Source organism: Chamaea fasciata, unplaced genomic scaffold, assembly GCF_029207755.1.
Source record: "Chamaea fasciata isolate MVZ Bird 193981 ecotype frontalis unplaced genomic scaffold, bChaFas1.0.hap1 SCAF_38, whole genome shotgun sequence".
NCBI classification, from domain to species: Eukaryota; Metazoa; Chordata; class Aves; order Passeriformes; family Sylviidae; genus Chamaea; species Chamaea fasciata.
This window is the reverse complement of record NW_027094123.1, coordinates 2165601-2182359: the sequence shown is the minus strand read 5'-3', so window position 1 is coordinate 2182359 and position 16759 is coordinate 2165601. Positions and strand designations below refer to the sequence as shown.

The 16759-nt window shown below is 46.8% G+C and overlaps 1 pseudogene; it reads right to left on the bottom strand.

Annotated features, from left to right (window-relative positions):
* Nucleotides 1-1087: 1087 nt before the first annotated feature.
* Nucleotides 1088-15258, bottom strand: LOC136303581 (inhibitor of nuclear factor kappa-B kinase subunit beta-like; annotated as a pseudogene).
* Between the last annotated feature and the right edge of the window lie 1501 nt (nucleotides 15259-16759).

The following is a 16759-nucleotide window of genomic DNA, read 5'->3' as shown; positions in this document are numbered from 1 at the left end:
ACGTGACTGCTGTCAAGGAAACAACCTACTTGCACTCTCCAGTATTTTACTCTCTCTTCAATATTCTGCATTGTTAAATTAAGGATCCCTGACACCCGCTCATCCCAAATTTGTGTGCAGTTTTGCAGTAGTTTTGTACAACAGCCAAGTGCTTTGCCCCATCCTTTACTGTTTAGCGCAGCAAGTTCCCAGCATGTGGCTCCCAGTTTTGGCAAGCAGAATATGTCAGGCGCAGATTATGAGGGAACCGGTGCTTCCTATCTCTGTGCATCTCCTACTCTCCCCCCTGGCCATGAGTAAAATGCAGATTTCATTTAGCTGTGTTAGTGGTGGCAAAGTTGCACATTCAGAACTTCGAAGCCAGGCACTTCCTTAGTCCATTTACAGAAGAGTGAATACATTACCAAGAAACTCTGCTCTTGATCCTTCATTGTGTCATGCATCACATTTTCTAGTTGGCTACAAAGTTCCCGAGATTCCAGCAGCAGCTCCTCACTGAAAGGGGCAATTATTACACTATTAATTTCTGTGGCAGTTTAAAGAGATGCTGCCTCTATCATTAAGAAATACTTCTGGCAGATACGCTGCAGAACACTGAAGTTAGTCAGGACATAGGCTTGTAATTCATACTGCAACTTGAAAAGTTGGTGGCAGCCCCTGATTTACCAAATGGGGGAAAGGAAATGTATTCCAAGATGGAATTGGGTTCTTATTAGGTGGAAACACTGCTGCTAGAGGAAAAGCTGAGAAGCCTATTGTTGGGGGTTAGGTTTGTTCCTTCTTTCTCTGGGGAATTTTTTCCCCACGGGTTGCCAAGGGGACCGGGTGTTGGATACTTGAGAGTGCTTGGCTGAAACAAAGAGATGGACAAAAGGTGGAAGGGGGAAATAACGCAGGTAAAAGACACAGCTTGAGGCAGCTGCGTGCTTTTCTGCTTCCGGCGTTGGGGAAGACGCGTGTCTGCCGCTCCTCGAGGATCTCAGCCTCCGCAAAGCACGCCGAGCAGAAGCTGGGCCGCTTTTCTGCCTCGCCTTCGAGCTTCTTCGGCGCTGCTCCTCTTGCTGCAGCGTGACCCTGCACCCCCTGCGCTGCCGGGACATCCTGCCCCTGCCTGCCGGGACACCCTGCCATCCCAGCGACCAGCCCGGGACTTTTCCACTGTTCCAGCTCAGTGCTCTGAAGATCCTGCAAGGACACCGAAACCAAACTGCCCTGGGTTTTGTGAAACAAAGCCCTCAAAGTTCTTGGTACTGTTGTCGTTTGTCATTAATGCTGTAGTTGTTTGGTGGGGGGGGGGGGGAGTTTTTTTTTGTGTTTGTTTGCTTTGTATTACATACTAGTAAAGAACTGCTATTCCTATTTCCCAAATCTTTGCCAAAAAGCCTCTAATTGTAATTTTACCTAGCAGATACCTGTCTTCCTAAACCAAGACACCTATAAACTTAAGGATGGGGCAACAGGCAAAAAAACAAACCAAGGTCTTTCATTCCAAGTGGTAACCCAGTTCAATTAAGCAAGCCGGAACTACGCATGCAGCAGTCTCAATGACACAGCTCAGCTACTGTGACCTTACATGACAATACTTCATCAGTTCTTGCTGGCAGTGTACTTCCAAGTGAGCCCAACCATCTCAGATTAAAGGAAGAAAACCAAAAAACCACTTTTGTTACTGAGGCTGGGGGAAGTGAAGCCATGCATGATACCCAATTTTCATACGGAAGATCTGAAAGCCCCAGCAAGTCTTAACTACCAAGTAAACTAAGGCTGCTGACAATGCAAGCTGAACACAAAGCGTAAAATATGAGAAACCCTGTGTGCCATTATTGCACAAAGCAGGAAGCCTAGCTTTGTAGTGGTGGCATTAGCAGCCGAAGAACTCCAGACTTTGCCTCACCTTTTTCTTACAGATTCTGATAAATTGAATGTTCCAGAAGGGACTTGCAGCAGCAGTTGACCTGAGCTACCAAGACGGGATGTGTTCACGCTCTCTGGACTGCCAGTAACAGGACCACGCACTTTACTCTGAAGAAAACACAGAATATTCAGAGTGTAATTGTTCCCACTAGTTTTCAGCAGCCGGGAATATGAGACAACCTGGAACTTGGCTTTCATACTGATTCAAAAGAAAGAAAAGAACCATAGGATACACTCAATTTACTATTGTTTCAGTAGCCTGTGCTACAAACCATATTCTCAGGTTAAAGGGGAGTTCTTATTTTACTTACACAAGCAATTTTCAGCAAGTTCCACAGTTCCTTCTGTCGTTTCTCCTGAAGCCTAACAACTGTTTCCTCATCTTCACTCATCAGATTCATCACTTTCTCCACTCTGGGGAACAATTCCAATGCCTTCTGTTTTCAAACTACAGTTTTACTATTAAAAAAATAAAAACTAATCAGATCACACATGGGCCACTGCAGTAGGAGAACAGTTCTGAAGTTAATTATTTTCTGTTAACACTGCAAGATCTCAAGAGTCATATGCAATGAGTTTTAAACCTTCTCTTGCTGGAAGAGAAAATACCTTCTCTCAACTCTGAATAAAATGTACAAAGCTCACCTGAGCTGAGCATAAATGATTCAAACTTTTTTTTCAGAGGTCTGGATTGCCTGTAGAAGCAGTCGTACTATTTCCTGGCTGTCACCGCCTGTCCTCTGATCCGGAATGAGAGCCAATATTACACAGAAAGGTCGGTTTATAGGACAGAGTGAGAAGATTCTTAGCGGCTCATTTCCACTACTGCTTTAATCCTGAAACAGCCAAAGTTCAGGATATGCGAGTTTGAGTGGGATGAATTACACTGAATTTTAGCCACCTTCTTCAAAATTTAAAGAACTTGAAAAGGAGAGTTGGGACTGTATCAAAGGAACAGTTGTGTCTTTCATCCTTTCTACCCAGAAAGGTTGGTTGTTGCTTATGGCAACAGCCTGCTCTGAGAAGAGCTCCAGAGGAGTTTCGAGAACAGCTCACAAAGCACCAAGAAAGGAAGGCTGGCCTAGTGTGAAACTGACTCCCTGACTTCCCTCTCGAGAAAAGGCAATCCAGGAGAGCCCATGTGCTGCTAGTGTCTGGGCAGGCCTAGAAGTCAGATAGTTTTCTCAATGATCGTTACTACATCTCCAAAGTTACACACAAAGCAAGCTGACCTTGAGCTAAAGCATCTTTTACCTCTTGGCTTCTCTCTGAGTCTTCGGTACAGCTCTCTGGCTTGTTCTTCTCTAGAAGAAAAAAGCAGGAAAGAAAAGGATTTCCAAAGAACCAAAACATGGAACAAATAGTTTGAGAACTCAAATCTTTTCTATACCTGTCTGCCATTTCAGAACAATGACAGATGAGTCAAAAAACATCTTTAGTGTTAAAGTGCTCCCAGTCCCCCACAATTTGGGTGGAAGAAACAGCCCTTTCACTGTCCTCTAGTGAGTAAGCTTAGCCAGAAACACTCCTGCATCTGAAGCTCAAGGTAGTTCAACTCACAAATCCTCCAGTGTTCCTCCTTGTTTACGACCTAGCGGGCTTCTCTGCAGGTCCACGATGTCTGTCTGCAGGGCCATCATCCTCTTCACTACCTGCTCCACATCATCTTCCTGAAAGCAGGGTAGAACATAAGCAACACAACAGTCTCATACCTAGAGACACTACCACTCACACTCACATTGGTTCTTCCTTTCTCATTCTTATTTCTAAACAAACCAACAAGATGCAAACAGCAGCCTTGGCCAAAGACAAACGAGTCGTTTCAATTCAAGGAAATTCCAAGACGTTTCTGGGGCTTCGCCAAGATCTCCCATTTCCCCCTAAGCCTTACAACAGAATGAGCTTCATGTAGTACTAATAATGGACAAAAATTGTGCCACACAAACCAAGGCAATGTGAAATCTGACATCAGGGCAGATACAAGGGGCTTCTATTTAAGGCAGGGACAATGAAGCTAAAGGGGGAGGAGGGGAGAGATAACAAAAACAAACCTCTTTATGACTAGCAGTTAGATTTAGAAACATACCCACCCACAAAGTTCCACAGCTTGCTCCATCTCTTTCCAGGCAAACAGCAGCTTCTCAGAAGCTACAGGAATCAAAGAAGGGTGACTGGCTTTCTCAGGTTCACAGAGAAGGAGGCAGGTGTTTTTGTGAGGAGAAGAGTCATGAAAAGACCCGTTTGCCAGATGCTATACTCACTAACTCCAAACTCAATCTGCTCTTTATACTTTTCCAGGTCAATTTGGATGCTTGTTTTAAAGAAGTCCAGCTTTGCTTCCAGCTGCTGAGAAAGGGAGGCCATAGAATTCTTCATCTTCCAGATGGCACTATTGTAACGCAACAGATTCATCCTGCAAGGACAAGAAGGTCCTATTAGCCTCTGAAAGTAGAAATCCACCAGGCTTTCATTTACATCCAAAACAGATACTTGAGACAGCGGTGAGGACAAATGCAGTTGTGCCAAAGGGCTAACTCTCCACTTTTCATGAATTGCATACAGCTCCAATCACGGGCTTCCCCATTCCAACAGGGTCCCATTTCTGTCTTCCCTTCCACCAGCGCACAAAGACAGAGATAAGTATTGTGGAGAAACGGCCACCGTACATGGCTGCTCACTGCCCCTGCTGAAGCCGATTACAGTCCTCTTTCAGCATCCGCATCGTCTGCCAGATCTGACCCCACACTTCCCGCAACTGGAAAAAGTGGAGATTCTTCTTTGGATCCTGAACTGAAAACAGAGGAGGTGGGAGAAAGGGAAATGTACATATCAGCGTGAAGCAGGAATACTGTGTTATCACAAACCAGACCAAAACATTGCTCCTTTGAGGGGCATGTTACTGCCTGCAAAGCCTAGAGCTGGATAACCCCTGTGCAGCTCCCCTAGCATGTCAAAATCAAACACCTCCCTTTTTTAGTTATTCTGATAAACTGAATGAATGACAGTCCATTTTACTGCTTCTTCAGTCCCAATACGCAAAAGCTCCCTCTACTCTTTGTGCATGATACAGACCACAAAACACAGACGCCCCTCTCAACACTGACCCCGGCCCGCCCTTCATATTCATGCCAGAGGAGTCCTTACGGATGCAGCCAACACTTTCTGGATGAGGACGCAAGGCCACCTGAGCCTCAGGAAACTTTCTTGTTATCAAAGAGGAAGAGAAGGTCTGTGTCTGCTGCTGCAGTATCATTCCCCTGCACAAGACAAAAGACCCAACCAGGTTTTCTTGGGAAGAGCAAGCCTTGGCAACACCACAAACAGAAGAGTCCTCCTCAACCAAACACAGAGCACCAAAGGCAACAGGCTGCCTACGCTACAGTGGCTGTTAGGTCTGTGAGGTTACCATGACAAAAGCATGCCACAACAGCAGGGAGTGCTGTGATCCCAAAGCGAGTGCAGTGACTTCTGATTCACTCAAACTTAAGAAAGGGAATACCGAGACTCACCTTGCCATCAGCTGTATGTTTAGTGACCAACTTCTGAGAAAACAATTCAAGTCCTGCTTCCTGCAGTAGTTCCTGGTCCTGTTCTGGAATTCCTGTATCTGACTGAATCCTGGCCTTCACACTCTGCAGAGTCTCTTCCTCTGTCACAGGGTAGGTGTGCACAGTTCCCGTAACCATGTTCAAAGCGTGAAGCACCTACCAGAAGAGTAGCATGGCATGAGAAAGGCTGAAGATACATTGGTCATCTTAGAGCAGAGATTGAGGGACCGAAAAAATGACCACCAAGAAACTCTTCAAAGCACTTGGCAGAATCAAGAAGTCACTTTACAGCTACTTCCTAACATTATGGCAAAGTTCTTGTCCTCCATCAAGTGGAAGAGAGGCCACATGGCAGTTAAATACCTGTAGAATCCTCTATCAGAATATGGAACCAAGCATGCACAGAAGCTATTCGCTACTCCCAACAAGCTCAGGGAGTATTTGTCCTCAAAGAAGCAAGAGGAAAGCACCTGTCACTAACGATCAGGAGACAGTTCTATGAGTTTCTGCCTCACTCTTCCTCCTAAGTCCAGGATTCAGAGGCTCAGGAAACTGCTCTCTGGAAAACTTTTTAGGGTAATACAGACATATTGCTTACCTTCAAGTTCAAAATGTCATCCAATGCTTTGAAACACCCATTGGGTCCATAGGTAGGATCTGTACCTCTCTGACGTGGGTGCCACATTAACATGAGTTGCGGCCATTTCTCCAGCCTCCCAGACAAAACACTGAGCAACAAAAACCAGATCAGAAAAGGTAAAAGTTCATTGGCAGTAACGATACGGCCTGTTCTGTGTGGGAGGACTGACAAAACTGCCCCCCTCCTTCTCCCTCCAGCACTCCACCTCTCCCCATCACAAACGCAGTGTTTAGAAGGCAGAAACCAAGACTACACAAGTCTGACAAGTGACAGTAGTACTGCCTGTGTCACGCACTCAATGTATTCACAGATTAACACAGTAAGGCATATAACACAAACTTGGTCCTTTTGCAGAAGAATCAGTTTATCTCAGCACAGCAATTTTTAGTACTCACCTGTTTAGATTGTTGGGGCAGGGCAAACTGCTAGAAAACTTGACTTCTCTGGATAAGTCTTCTGAAACAACAATATCCAGCTCACTCTTCTGATGCACTTTTGTATGCCTAATGTAAGCGAGTACAATGGTGAAAAAATTGCCTGCCTTTCCCAGCCTGCATGCTAGTAGGCTCTTGAAAGCTACTCTTGACATATAATACAGATGCCACTTTGGTTTCTGTTACCTGCCCTGCGGGAGTCAGCCCTTATCCCATAGAGCAAGTCTCAGGAATGCTGAACTTGCTCAGGTGAGTCAAGCCCCTGTGAAAGGGGTCACTTTCCAAAAGGGCAAGAAACATAGGGATATTATCCTCAGAATCAAGAGACCACACTTCTGCTTCCTGTAAACAGGAAAGTCACATCATGCCCACTTACCACCCAGCCACGGTTCACTCACCATTGCACTGGCTGCCAGTTGGGTAGGAATGGTCGGAAGCCTGTAATGCACTCAAAGGCAAGCGTGCCAAAGCTCCAGGAATCCACTGTCACCCTATACTTCTGCTGTTCCAGCAGCTCTGGGGCCTGATACAGTTTACACGCATGAGACAAAGCCAGATGGCTTTGGCCAGAAAGCTCTTAGCTTTCTCTGTCCCTTAACATCTCATTAACATTTGTACAAATAATTAAAGACATTACTGAACACTGCCTCTCACGTGCTTTAAGACCCTCCTGGAGTGAGTAGCATAGGTTACTGGCACTCCTGCTTATTTATAACAGATGCAGGTAGCACAAAAGCCAGTCTCAGCAAAACCCAGTGTCAGCAAAAAAGCAGTCACCTTTGCTAGCTTCAGCACCACAAATGCACCCCATACCGTGCAAGTACCTAATCCCAGCCCAAAGCTTGGTAACAGTTAATTCTATCCCACTAGAAAGCAGTAGCTGCTCTTCTAGCTGAATTCCTTTCTTACCAAGTACTGCAGAGTCCCAACAAAGGATGTGCACAGGCTCCCCTGATCCAACTCCTTAGCATAACCAAGGTCAATGATTTTGTGTATTAACTGAAACACACAACAGAGAATAAGAATGCCAGACTGAAGTCCTGTTAAAAGCACATCATACAGCAGAAAGAAAAGGTCTGGCTCTTCAAAGCTATGCAGGAAAGGTGCCAGTGAAGAGATAGAAGCAGAAATGGGAGGCTACTGTAGATTTCTAAAACCACAATGAATTTGAAGGTGTTGTAGCACACTTAGCAGTTACGCCTCTAGCTCCTTCCGATCTTTGGTCAATCAGGACAGTCTGCTTCTTTCCTTAATAGTTGAAAGTCAAAATGTCAGGTGTTAACAGACGTCTAATACAACGTCTCACTTCAGCTGCACACAGAATACTATGTGACAGTGACCTGAGACAGGTGTTATCCTGGGCTGAGTGCTCTTGCAGAGGGACCATGTAACTGCATGAAGCACATGCAGGTTCCTTGTAAGTTTACTTGTCTGTGCAGGTAGAGACGACTGCTTCCTGCTTACCCTTTGCTCTCCTTGCTGCAGCACAATGTTCTCTGGCTTCAAGTCTCTATGGATGATCCTGTTCTCATGAAGGTATCTGAGAGCAGAAGCTGAGACAGAAAAAGCCAGTTGTTAGAGCTAAGTAACAGTACCTAGCATGAGCTCAGTAAGGATTCATCTACTCTATCTAGTAATAAGCATGGCTTTCACATCAGACCTTGTACAATGAAACATACAACGAAACGCTGAGTGTAAGGGGTAAAGTCAGCACCATAGAACTCTGGACACAAATTGAGTTCTCTCTCTGGATGTTCCCTCACATCCTTCCTGTAAACTGTAGTAATGCTGGCTAGCTTCCAGTAGGCAAGAACCTCCCCGGACTCCCAACACTTTTGGGAGACGATCAAGATCATAAAAGGTCAGTCTGAAATGGAGTCACTAAGGTCACTACTGTATATCTGGAGAGTGGACTCAGGACTAAAAGGGTTTCCATAGTTCAGACAACTGAAGGTACTGCCACCACTTACCAATGTCAGATAACAAGATAAGAATAGCTTCTTCCCGCAAGCCACAGCAATTCTCCAGCTGGTTCAGGTACTTCAAGTAAGGAACACAGAATGTAGTCTTTCCCTTCTCTATCCCGAATGAACTCCAGAGTTCCACAAATTCTCAGGGATGCAAGAAGTTTCAGCAACAGCAATTAAATTCTCCAGAAGCACAAAACTCTATGGACTGTGACCTGCAGTAGCAGCAATTACAGCTTTGTGCCTTGGTTTGATTGCATGGGAAAGAAGATGAAAGAAGTCACTGTCATCCCGTTTTCATCCTCCTATTTGTTCCATCCCTCTTTGCCTGACACTATCAACTCCAATCTGAGGCCTAAGGTCTGTGTTTTAGCTATGGGCAGATTATAGCAAAGGTCAGAAAAGCCTTAGGATTAGAACTACCATGTGTTATCTCTTCCTATGACAGACAAGAGTTCATCACTTTCAGGAAGGGTACAGCCTACAGATGCACCTACCCTACAATGGTCTTGGCCATACTCAAATACTGTTGCACGTCCCCTACACTTGCCCTCATTCTCTGTGTGCAAACTCCTCACAGTGTCACTTGCACCTAAAAAAATACAAAGCACTTAAGTCTTCAAAAGCTGAACATAATACCAAGGACCAAGCCACCAACACTTGTTGATGCCATGACTAGAAATAGGAAACATCAGGGTATGAAAGCAAAGGTTTGAAGGGAAAACTTCAGTAGAAAACCTAGGATCAGATCAGAAGGTGATCCATTCCTAGGTTACCATTCTAGGGACCCCACCTTGCGGAGGTCTCCACCTTGGCAGTACTCCATGGCCAACAATGGCAAGTCATTTGGTGCGAGCTTCTGCATCTCTTCAGGGACATCGTGGGCAGCCACCACATTGGGATGGTTCAGTCTGTAGAACAAAAATTAGGCAAGTATACATGATGTTCTGAAACTGCTATACACTTTCATGTGCTCGTGGTCACCACGCAAAGCCCAACATGGTCACAAATGCTTTGAGAAATTGAGTTAGTGAATTCTAAAGGTTTCCATCTTTCACGGATCTAGACTCATTTTAACTCCTGGCACTTCATACGGAAGACAGTGTGTTTCTTCAACATGTATGCATTACAGATCTGTCTAGAAGGTACAGCAACGAGCCCTGCACAGGAGTGCAAGGGAGTCTGTTGCTACCGTCCAGAAAAGACCCAAACTGCAATGAGACTGCTGCAGCCGAAAATGTTAATCCAACACCCCAAGGGACTGCCGCAGCACAGACGTTAAGTCAGGCAAAGCGGCGGCTCTAGGTAGCAGCGTTGTTGTAGCGCTGAGGGCACGGCAGACGAGCCAAAGACGGCAGTGTGAGACCCAAGAGTAATAGGAATAGGAATAGAAAACAGAAACTTTTAGAGCCCCAAAATCCCCCACAATTCACCCAAAATGCCCCAAAAATGACCCCAAAAAATTCCCACTAAAAATCGAGATTTCAGAGCCCCAAAATCCCAAAAAATGACCCCAAAATCCCGACTGCAAACTGAGATTTTTTTAAGCCCCAAAATCCCTCAAAATCACCCCAAAATTCCCACCCAAAATTCCCACTAAAATTGAGATTTTTTAGAGCCCAAAAATCCCCAAAATTCACCCCAAAATTTCCTGCTGAAAGTGGAAATTTTTAAAGCCCCAAAATCCCCAAAATTCCCCCCAAAATTCCCACCTAAAATCCCTCAAAAAACCCCAAAATTCCCACTAAAAATTGGGATTTTTAGAGCCCCCAAAATCCCAAAAATTCACCCAAAAATTGGAATTTTTAAAGTCCCAAAATCCCCTAAATTCACCCCAAAATTTCCACCCAAAATCCCCTAAATTCACCCCAAAATTCCCACTAAAAATTGGAACTTTTAGAGCCCCAAAATCCCCCAAAATTCACCCAAAATGCCCCAAAAATGACCCCAAAAATTCCCATTAAAAATCGGGATTTCAGAGCCCCAAAATCCCAAAAATTGACCTAAAAATTCGCCCCAAAAATCAGGATTTCAGAGCCCCAAAATCCCCAAAAATGACCCCAAAGTTCTGATTGAAAAATGGGATTTTTGAAGCCCCAAAATTACCCAAATTCACCCCAAAATTCCCACCCAAAATCCCCCAAAATTCTCACTAAAATTGAGATTTTTGGAGGCCCCAAATCCCCAAAAATGACCCCAAAATTCCCACTAAAAATTGGAATTTTTAGGAGCCCCAAAATCCCCAAAATTCACCCAAAAATTGGAATTTTTGAAGTCCCAAAACCCCCAAAATTCACCCCAAAATTCCCACTAAAAATTTGGATTTTTAAAGCCCCCAAATCCCCCAAATTCACCCAAAATTCCGACTGAAAATTGGGATTTTTGATGCCCCAAAATCCCCAAAATTCTCCCCAAAAATCCCAAAAAACCCCCAAACCCCCTCCCAGTACAAACCAGTAAAGAAAAACCCCAAACCAGTATAAACCAGTACAAACCAGTCACCTCAAATCCCTTCCCAGTTCATCCCACTTCATCCCAGTGACCCCTAAACCCTGTCCCAGTACAAACCAGTAAGGAAAACCCCCAAACCAGTACAAACCAGTATAACCCAGTACAAACCAGTACAAACCAGTATAAACCAGTAACTCCCAGTATCCCCCAGCGCCGGGCCCTGGCCCTGAGCCGCTCCCTGGAGGCCACCGAGCATCGAGAGATCCCAGTTCAAACCAGTACGGACAGGTGAGGGCACTGGGACGGGGACTGGGGGTCACTGGTTTATACTGGGATGGACTGGGACTGGGTTTGGGGTCACTGGTTTATACTGGGATGGACTGGGAGTGGGTTTGGGGGTTACTGGTTTATTCTGGTTTAAACTGGTTTTAGGGTTTCTGGGCGTGGTGTAACCTTTGCCCCTCCACCCACAGGTGAACGACCACGCCCTTTGTCAGGCCACGCCCCCTTCCCTTATATGGAGCTACAAGGGCGGGACAAACTGGGCGGGGCCTGGGGGTTACTGGGTTGTACTGGGAGGGAGTGGGAGGGGCCAACGCGGCTCTGACCCCGCCCACCGCACCGAGATGCAAATTTATGTAAATGAGAGCACAAATAAACGCGAATGACATCACTTACCACAGGGACTGGGAGTTGCTGGTTTGTACTGGGAGGGGCCTGGGCGTGGCTCTGACCCCACCCACCTCACTGATGCGCCAGCCTTATGTAAATTTATGCAAATGAGAGGCGAAATAAATGCGGGTGACGTCAATTGTACACCGAGGAGCAAAGCGGCGCCGGGGGAATGATGGGATAAACCGAGGCACAGAGCGGCGCAGGGCATGACGGGATACACCAAGGCGCAAAGTGGCACTGCAGGGAATGACGGGATACACCGAGGCACAGAGTGCCGCAGGGCATGACGGGATACACCGAGGCGCAAAGCGGCACCGCGGGGCATGACGGGATACACCGAGGCGCAAAGCGGCGCCGCAGGGCATGACGGGATACACCGAGGCGCAAAGCGGCACCGCGGGGCATGACGGGATACACCGAGGCGCAAAGTGGCACTGCAGGGAATGACGGGATACACCGAGGCACAGAGTGCCGCAGGGCATGACGGGATACACCGAGGCGCAAAGCGGCGCCGCAGGGCATGACGGGATACACCGAGGCGCAAAGCGGCACCGCAGGGCATGACGGGATACACCGAGGCGCAAAGCGGCACCGCGGGGCATGACGGGATACACCGAGGCGCAAAGTGGCACTGCAGGGAATGACGGGATACACCGAGGCACAGAGTGCCGCAGGGCATGACGGGATACACCGAGGCGCAAAGCGGCGCGGGGCATGACGGGATACACCGAGGCGCAAAGCGGCGCCGCAGGGCATGACGGGATACACCGAGGCGCAAAGCGGCACCGCGGGGCATGACGGGATACACCGAGGCGCAAAGCGCCGCCGCAGGGCATGACGGGATACACCGAGGTGTAATTCGGCGCGGGGCATGACGGGATACACCGAGGCGCAAAGTGGCACCGCAGGGCATGACGGGATACACCGAGGCGCAAAGCGGCACCGCGGGGCACGATGGGATACACCGAGGCGCAAAGTGGCGCCGCAGGGCATGACGGGATACACCGAGGCGCAAAGGGGCACCACGGGGAATGACGGGATACACCGAGGCGCAAAGTGGCGTGGGGCATGACGGGATACACCGAGGCCCCAAATGACCCCAAAATTGTCCCGAATTTCCCCCCCAAAAAATCCGCCCCAAATTTCCCCAAAAATCCCCAAAATTCCCCTCAAATTTCCCCAAAATGTAAAAAAATTCCCAAAATTTCCTCAAAAGTCACAAAATATTCCCAAAATTTCTTCAAAAATCCCCCAAAATTCTTCAAAATTCCACAAATATCTCCCCCAAAATTGTCCCCAAATCCCCCCAAAATCGACCAAAATTCTCCCGAAATTCCCCCCAAAAACAGCCCACAAAAATTCCCAAAATTTCCTCAAAAATTCCCCAAATTTTACCAAAATCCAAAAAAAATTCCCAAAATTTTGTCAAAAATCCCCCCAAATTCCCCAAAATTATCAAAATTTTTTTCAAAAATCCTCAAAATTCTCCCAAATTTCACCAAAATCTAAAAAAAATCCCAAAATTTCTGCAAAAATCCCCCCAAATTCCCAAAATTTCCCTCCCAAATCACCCAAAATTTCCCCCAATATGACCCAAAATGGTCCAAAAATTCCCAGGATTTCACCATTCCTTCTTTGAATTCCTCCGAATCCCCCGGATTTCCCCCTAAAATTCCCAAATTTTCCCATAGTTCCCCCAAATAACCCCCAAATTTCCAGAAAAAAAAAACAAATTTCCCCCCAAAAGTCCCAAATTTTTTCCCAAATTCCTCCCAAAATCCCCCAAAATTTCCCCCCAAATCCCCTGAATTTTCCCAAAATCCCCAAAATTCCCCCAATTTTTTCCAAATTACCCAAATTTTCCCCCAAATTCTACCAAATTTCCCAAAAAATTCCCCCAAATTTGCCCCAAAATGACCCCAAATCATCAAAATTCTCCCAAAATTCCTTCAAAACTCTCCAAAATTCCCCCAAATTTTCCCAAAATCCGCCAAATTCTCTCCCTGCAGAGCGCCCACTGGTGGCCCTCGAGGTTGGAAAGTTTTGGGGGAAAAAACCCGAAATTTGGGGTGAAAATTCGAGAATTTGGGGGAAATTTGGGATTTTTGGGGTCGTTTTTAGGGGAATTCTGGGGGGAAAATGGAGGATTTGGAAAATCTGGGAGAATTTTGGGGAAATTTTGGGAGATTTGGAGTGAAAATTGGGAATTTGGGGATTTTGGGGGGAATTTTTAGGTGATTTTGGGGGAAAATCGGGAAAATTTTGGGATTTTTTGATGGTTTGGGGTCGTTTTTAAGGGGATTTTTGGGGAAAATTTGGGGGAAAGCCCCCAAAATTTGGGAAAATTGGGAAAAAAAATGGGAACATTTGGGGGGATTTGAAAGATTTGGGAATTTTTGCGGAAAATTTTGGCGAATTTTGGGGGAATTTTTTGAGGATTCTGTGGGAAACTTTCGGAATATTATAAAAAATTGGGAAAAATTGAGAAAAATGGGGAAAAATTGGGAAAAAATTGGGAAAAATGGGGAAAAATTGGGAAAAAATTGGGAAAAATGGGGAAAAATTGGGAAAAAATTGGGAAAAATAAGGGAAAATTTTGGGAATTTTTTCGAGGAAAAAAATTGGAATTTTTTGGGGGGCAAATTTGGAGTTTTTGGGAAATTTGGGGATTTTTGTGGGAATTTTGAGGGATCCCCGCTCTGCCCCATAGATCCCGAATCCCAAACCCCGCCCCACAGATCCCATCCCCGCCCCACAGATGGCTCCTGCCCCACAGATTGTCCCGCCCCCGTCTCTGCCCCACAGGAGCCGCTGGAGCCGCCCCACAGGATCCGGCGCCCCCGAGTGACCTCCTGAGCAACCCCTGCCACGGTGAGCCCCACGGCTGAGCCCTGACCCACGGATCTGTGACCCACGGCTGAGCCCTGACCCACAGAGCCCGGACCCACAGATCCCTGCCCCACAGATCCCTGCCTTGCCAGGGGCCGGGGCTCAGGCCTTGGCCTTTTGGATTCATGGAACACATCCAGGTTTGCTCAGCACCAGAGACACCTTTGCCTTGTCTGTCCCCACCTGTCATCAGTGCCTGCAGTGATGGAACCTGGGGACACTTTCTCCATTGGGTCTCTCTGTGTGTCCCATTAAAACTGCAAAAAACTTCAGTGTTTTAATTTACCTTTGAGTTCTTGAGAAGTTTTTGGAACACTCTTTCAGGGACAGAGTTGAATGGAAACACCAAATCCACGGGAGGGTCATTCAAGTCCTTGTGCTGTTTCTGTGCTGCTGAGCTGGGTCGGGCTCCTGGCACAGAGGCAGCTCCTGGCAACAAAGGAAACTTTTAGAAAGACATTTCCCCTGAGGAGAAATCCTCCTTCAGATGGGTCACCTGTATTATTTGAAATGTAGACTCAGAGTGAAAGTTTACAGTGGCATAACAACCTTTTCTGTTCCTTTCTCATTAATTGTTAACTCTCTCCTTTTTGTTTGCTTTGGTTAATTTTGCTTTTAACAGTAGAGAACATCATTCTTACATGGAATATTAGGTTTTGCACTTAGGCTAATTGATATCTACGCCTGTAGAACCCATACCTATGGAATATTAAGTTTTAAATACAATACGTACGTTTCATGAGCAGAAAACCACGTTGAACTAAACAAGTGTCCCCCAGCTCCTCCAGGATCCCTAACTGTTCCCTCAGCGCCCATTCGCCCGCCCCCAAAGCGTCCCCGGATCCCTTGAACGCTCCGACCCCACAGATTCCCCTTAGAGCGACTTCAGGGAATTCATCTCCAATCATCCCCCCTGGCCTCGGAGCCCCTCGGAACACGGTTCTGCGCCTAAAAACTCCTGCCCCGCCCCGCGCCCTAGAGAGCTCGGTGACAGCTCCCCAAGCTCCCCGCAAGTGCTCCCGAGCCGCACACGTTCCCCCCGAGGACCTCAAACCGCGGCTCGGACACAAAAGTGTCCCCAAAGCGCCTTCCCGGAGCCCCAGACGACGCGTTCGAGCCACTTCCGGGACTACAGCTCCCAGCATGCTCCGCGGCGCACTCGGAGCGCTACTCCAGCCGTGACTCCATCTCCCATCATGCCCCGCGCCCCGCCGACAGCCATTGGAGCTGCGCCTCCACCTCCCGTGATGCTCCGCGGCGCCGTTCAACCCTGTTCTACCCGCGCCTACAACTCCCATCATCCCCCGCGCCCCAGAGAGTCCCCTCAGAGCCCCCCAGGTGCCCGCCCGGACCCCGAAGGGCCCCGGATTCCCCTCCCTGACCTCCAAGTGCCCCCCTGGACCCCGAATTGTCCGACAGAATCCCTAAGTGCTCCTCCAAGTGTCCGCCCGCTTCCCAAACGTGTCCTCCAGACCCTCAAGTTCTCTCCAAATTCCCTGCCCCAAATGTGCCCCAGAAATGTCTCCATGAACCCCAAAGTTGCCCCTTTTACCCTGTCTGAGAAAATGCTAAAGAAGATGACAAAAGGACTAAAAATAGAGCAAATCAGCATGAAGAAGAAGAAATCAATAGCCAGTAGTGGTCAATCAATTCATGAAGGGAAGTGTGTTACTTAGAACCAATAACCAATAACTTTCTTCGTTGCTAAAAATATATTGATTTTTTAATGTCAATATAAAAATTAGCTAATAAAATATAGAAAAATGTTATTATAAAAAAATTAAATTTCTAATTTTATTATTTACATAAGTTTGTTTTTATAAAAAAATGCTGAATTTTCTTTTATGTTTTGGGAGCGCAGTCCACGGTGGGTGATGTCACACGTGGTGAGGCTGGGTGAGAAGCAGGTTGTCCAAACAGGGTCAGCCTGCAAGGGGCTCATTCTTCGCTGTGCTCAGAACTCCTAAGGAGACATTCCGCACCAAGATCACCTAAAGAACGCTTCAGTCAACTCTTCAATGAAATGAAAAATAAAAAAAATACTCCTGCAATTAAAAAACCAAAAATCACGAGGTGCGCTTTGATATCTTCCTCCTTAAGGGAATTCCGAACTGATTCCAAGCAGCTGCACAAGCCGTGGAGACTTGAAGACAACTGAAGGAAGACCAAGAGCTCCGCAGGGATTTCGGTGGTTTTTTATCAGGTGGATTTGGGGCTTAGTCCAGGAGCCCCGAGGAACAG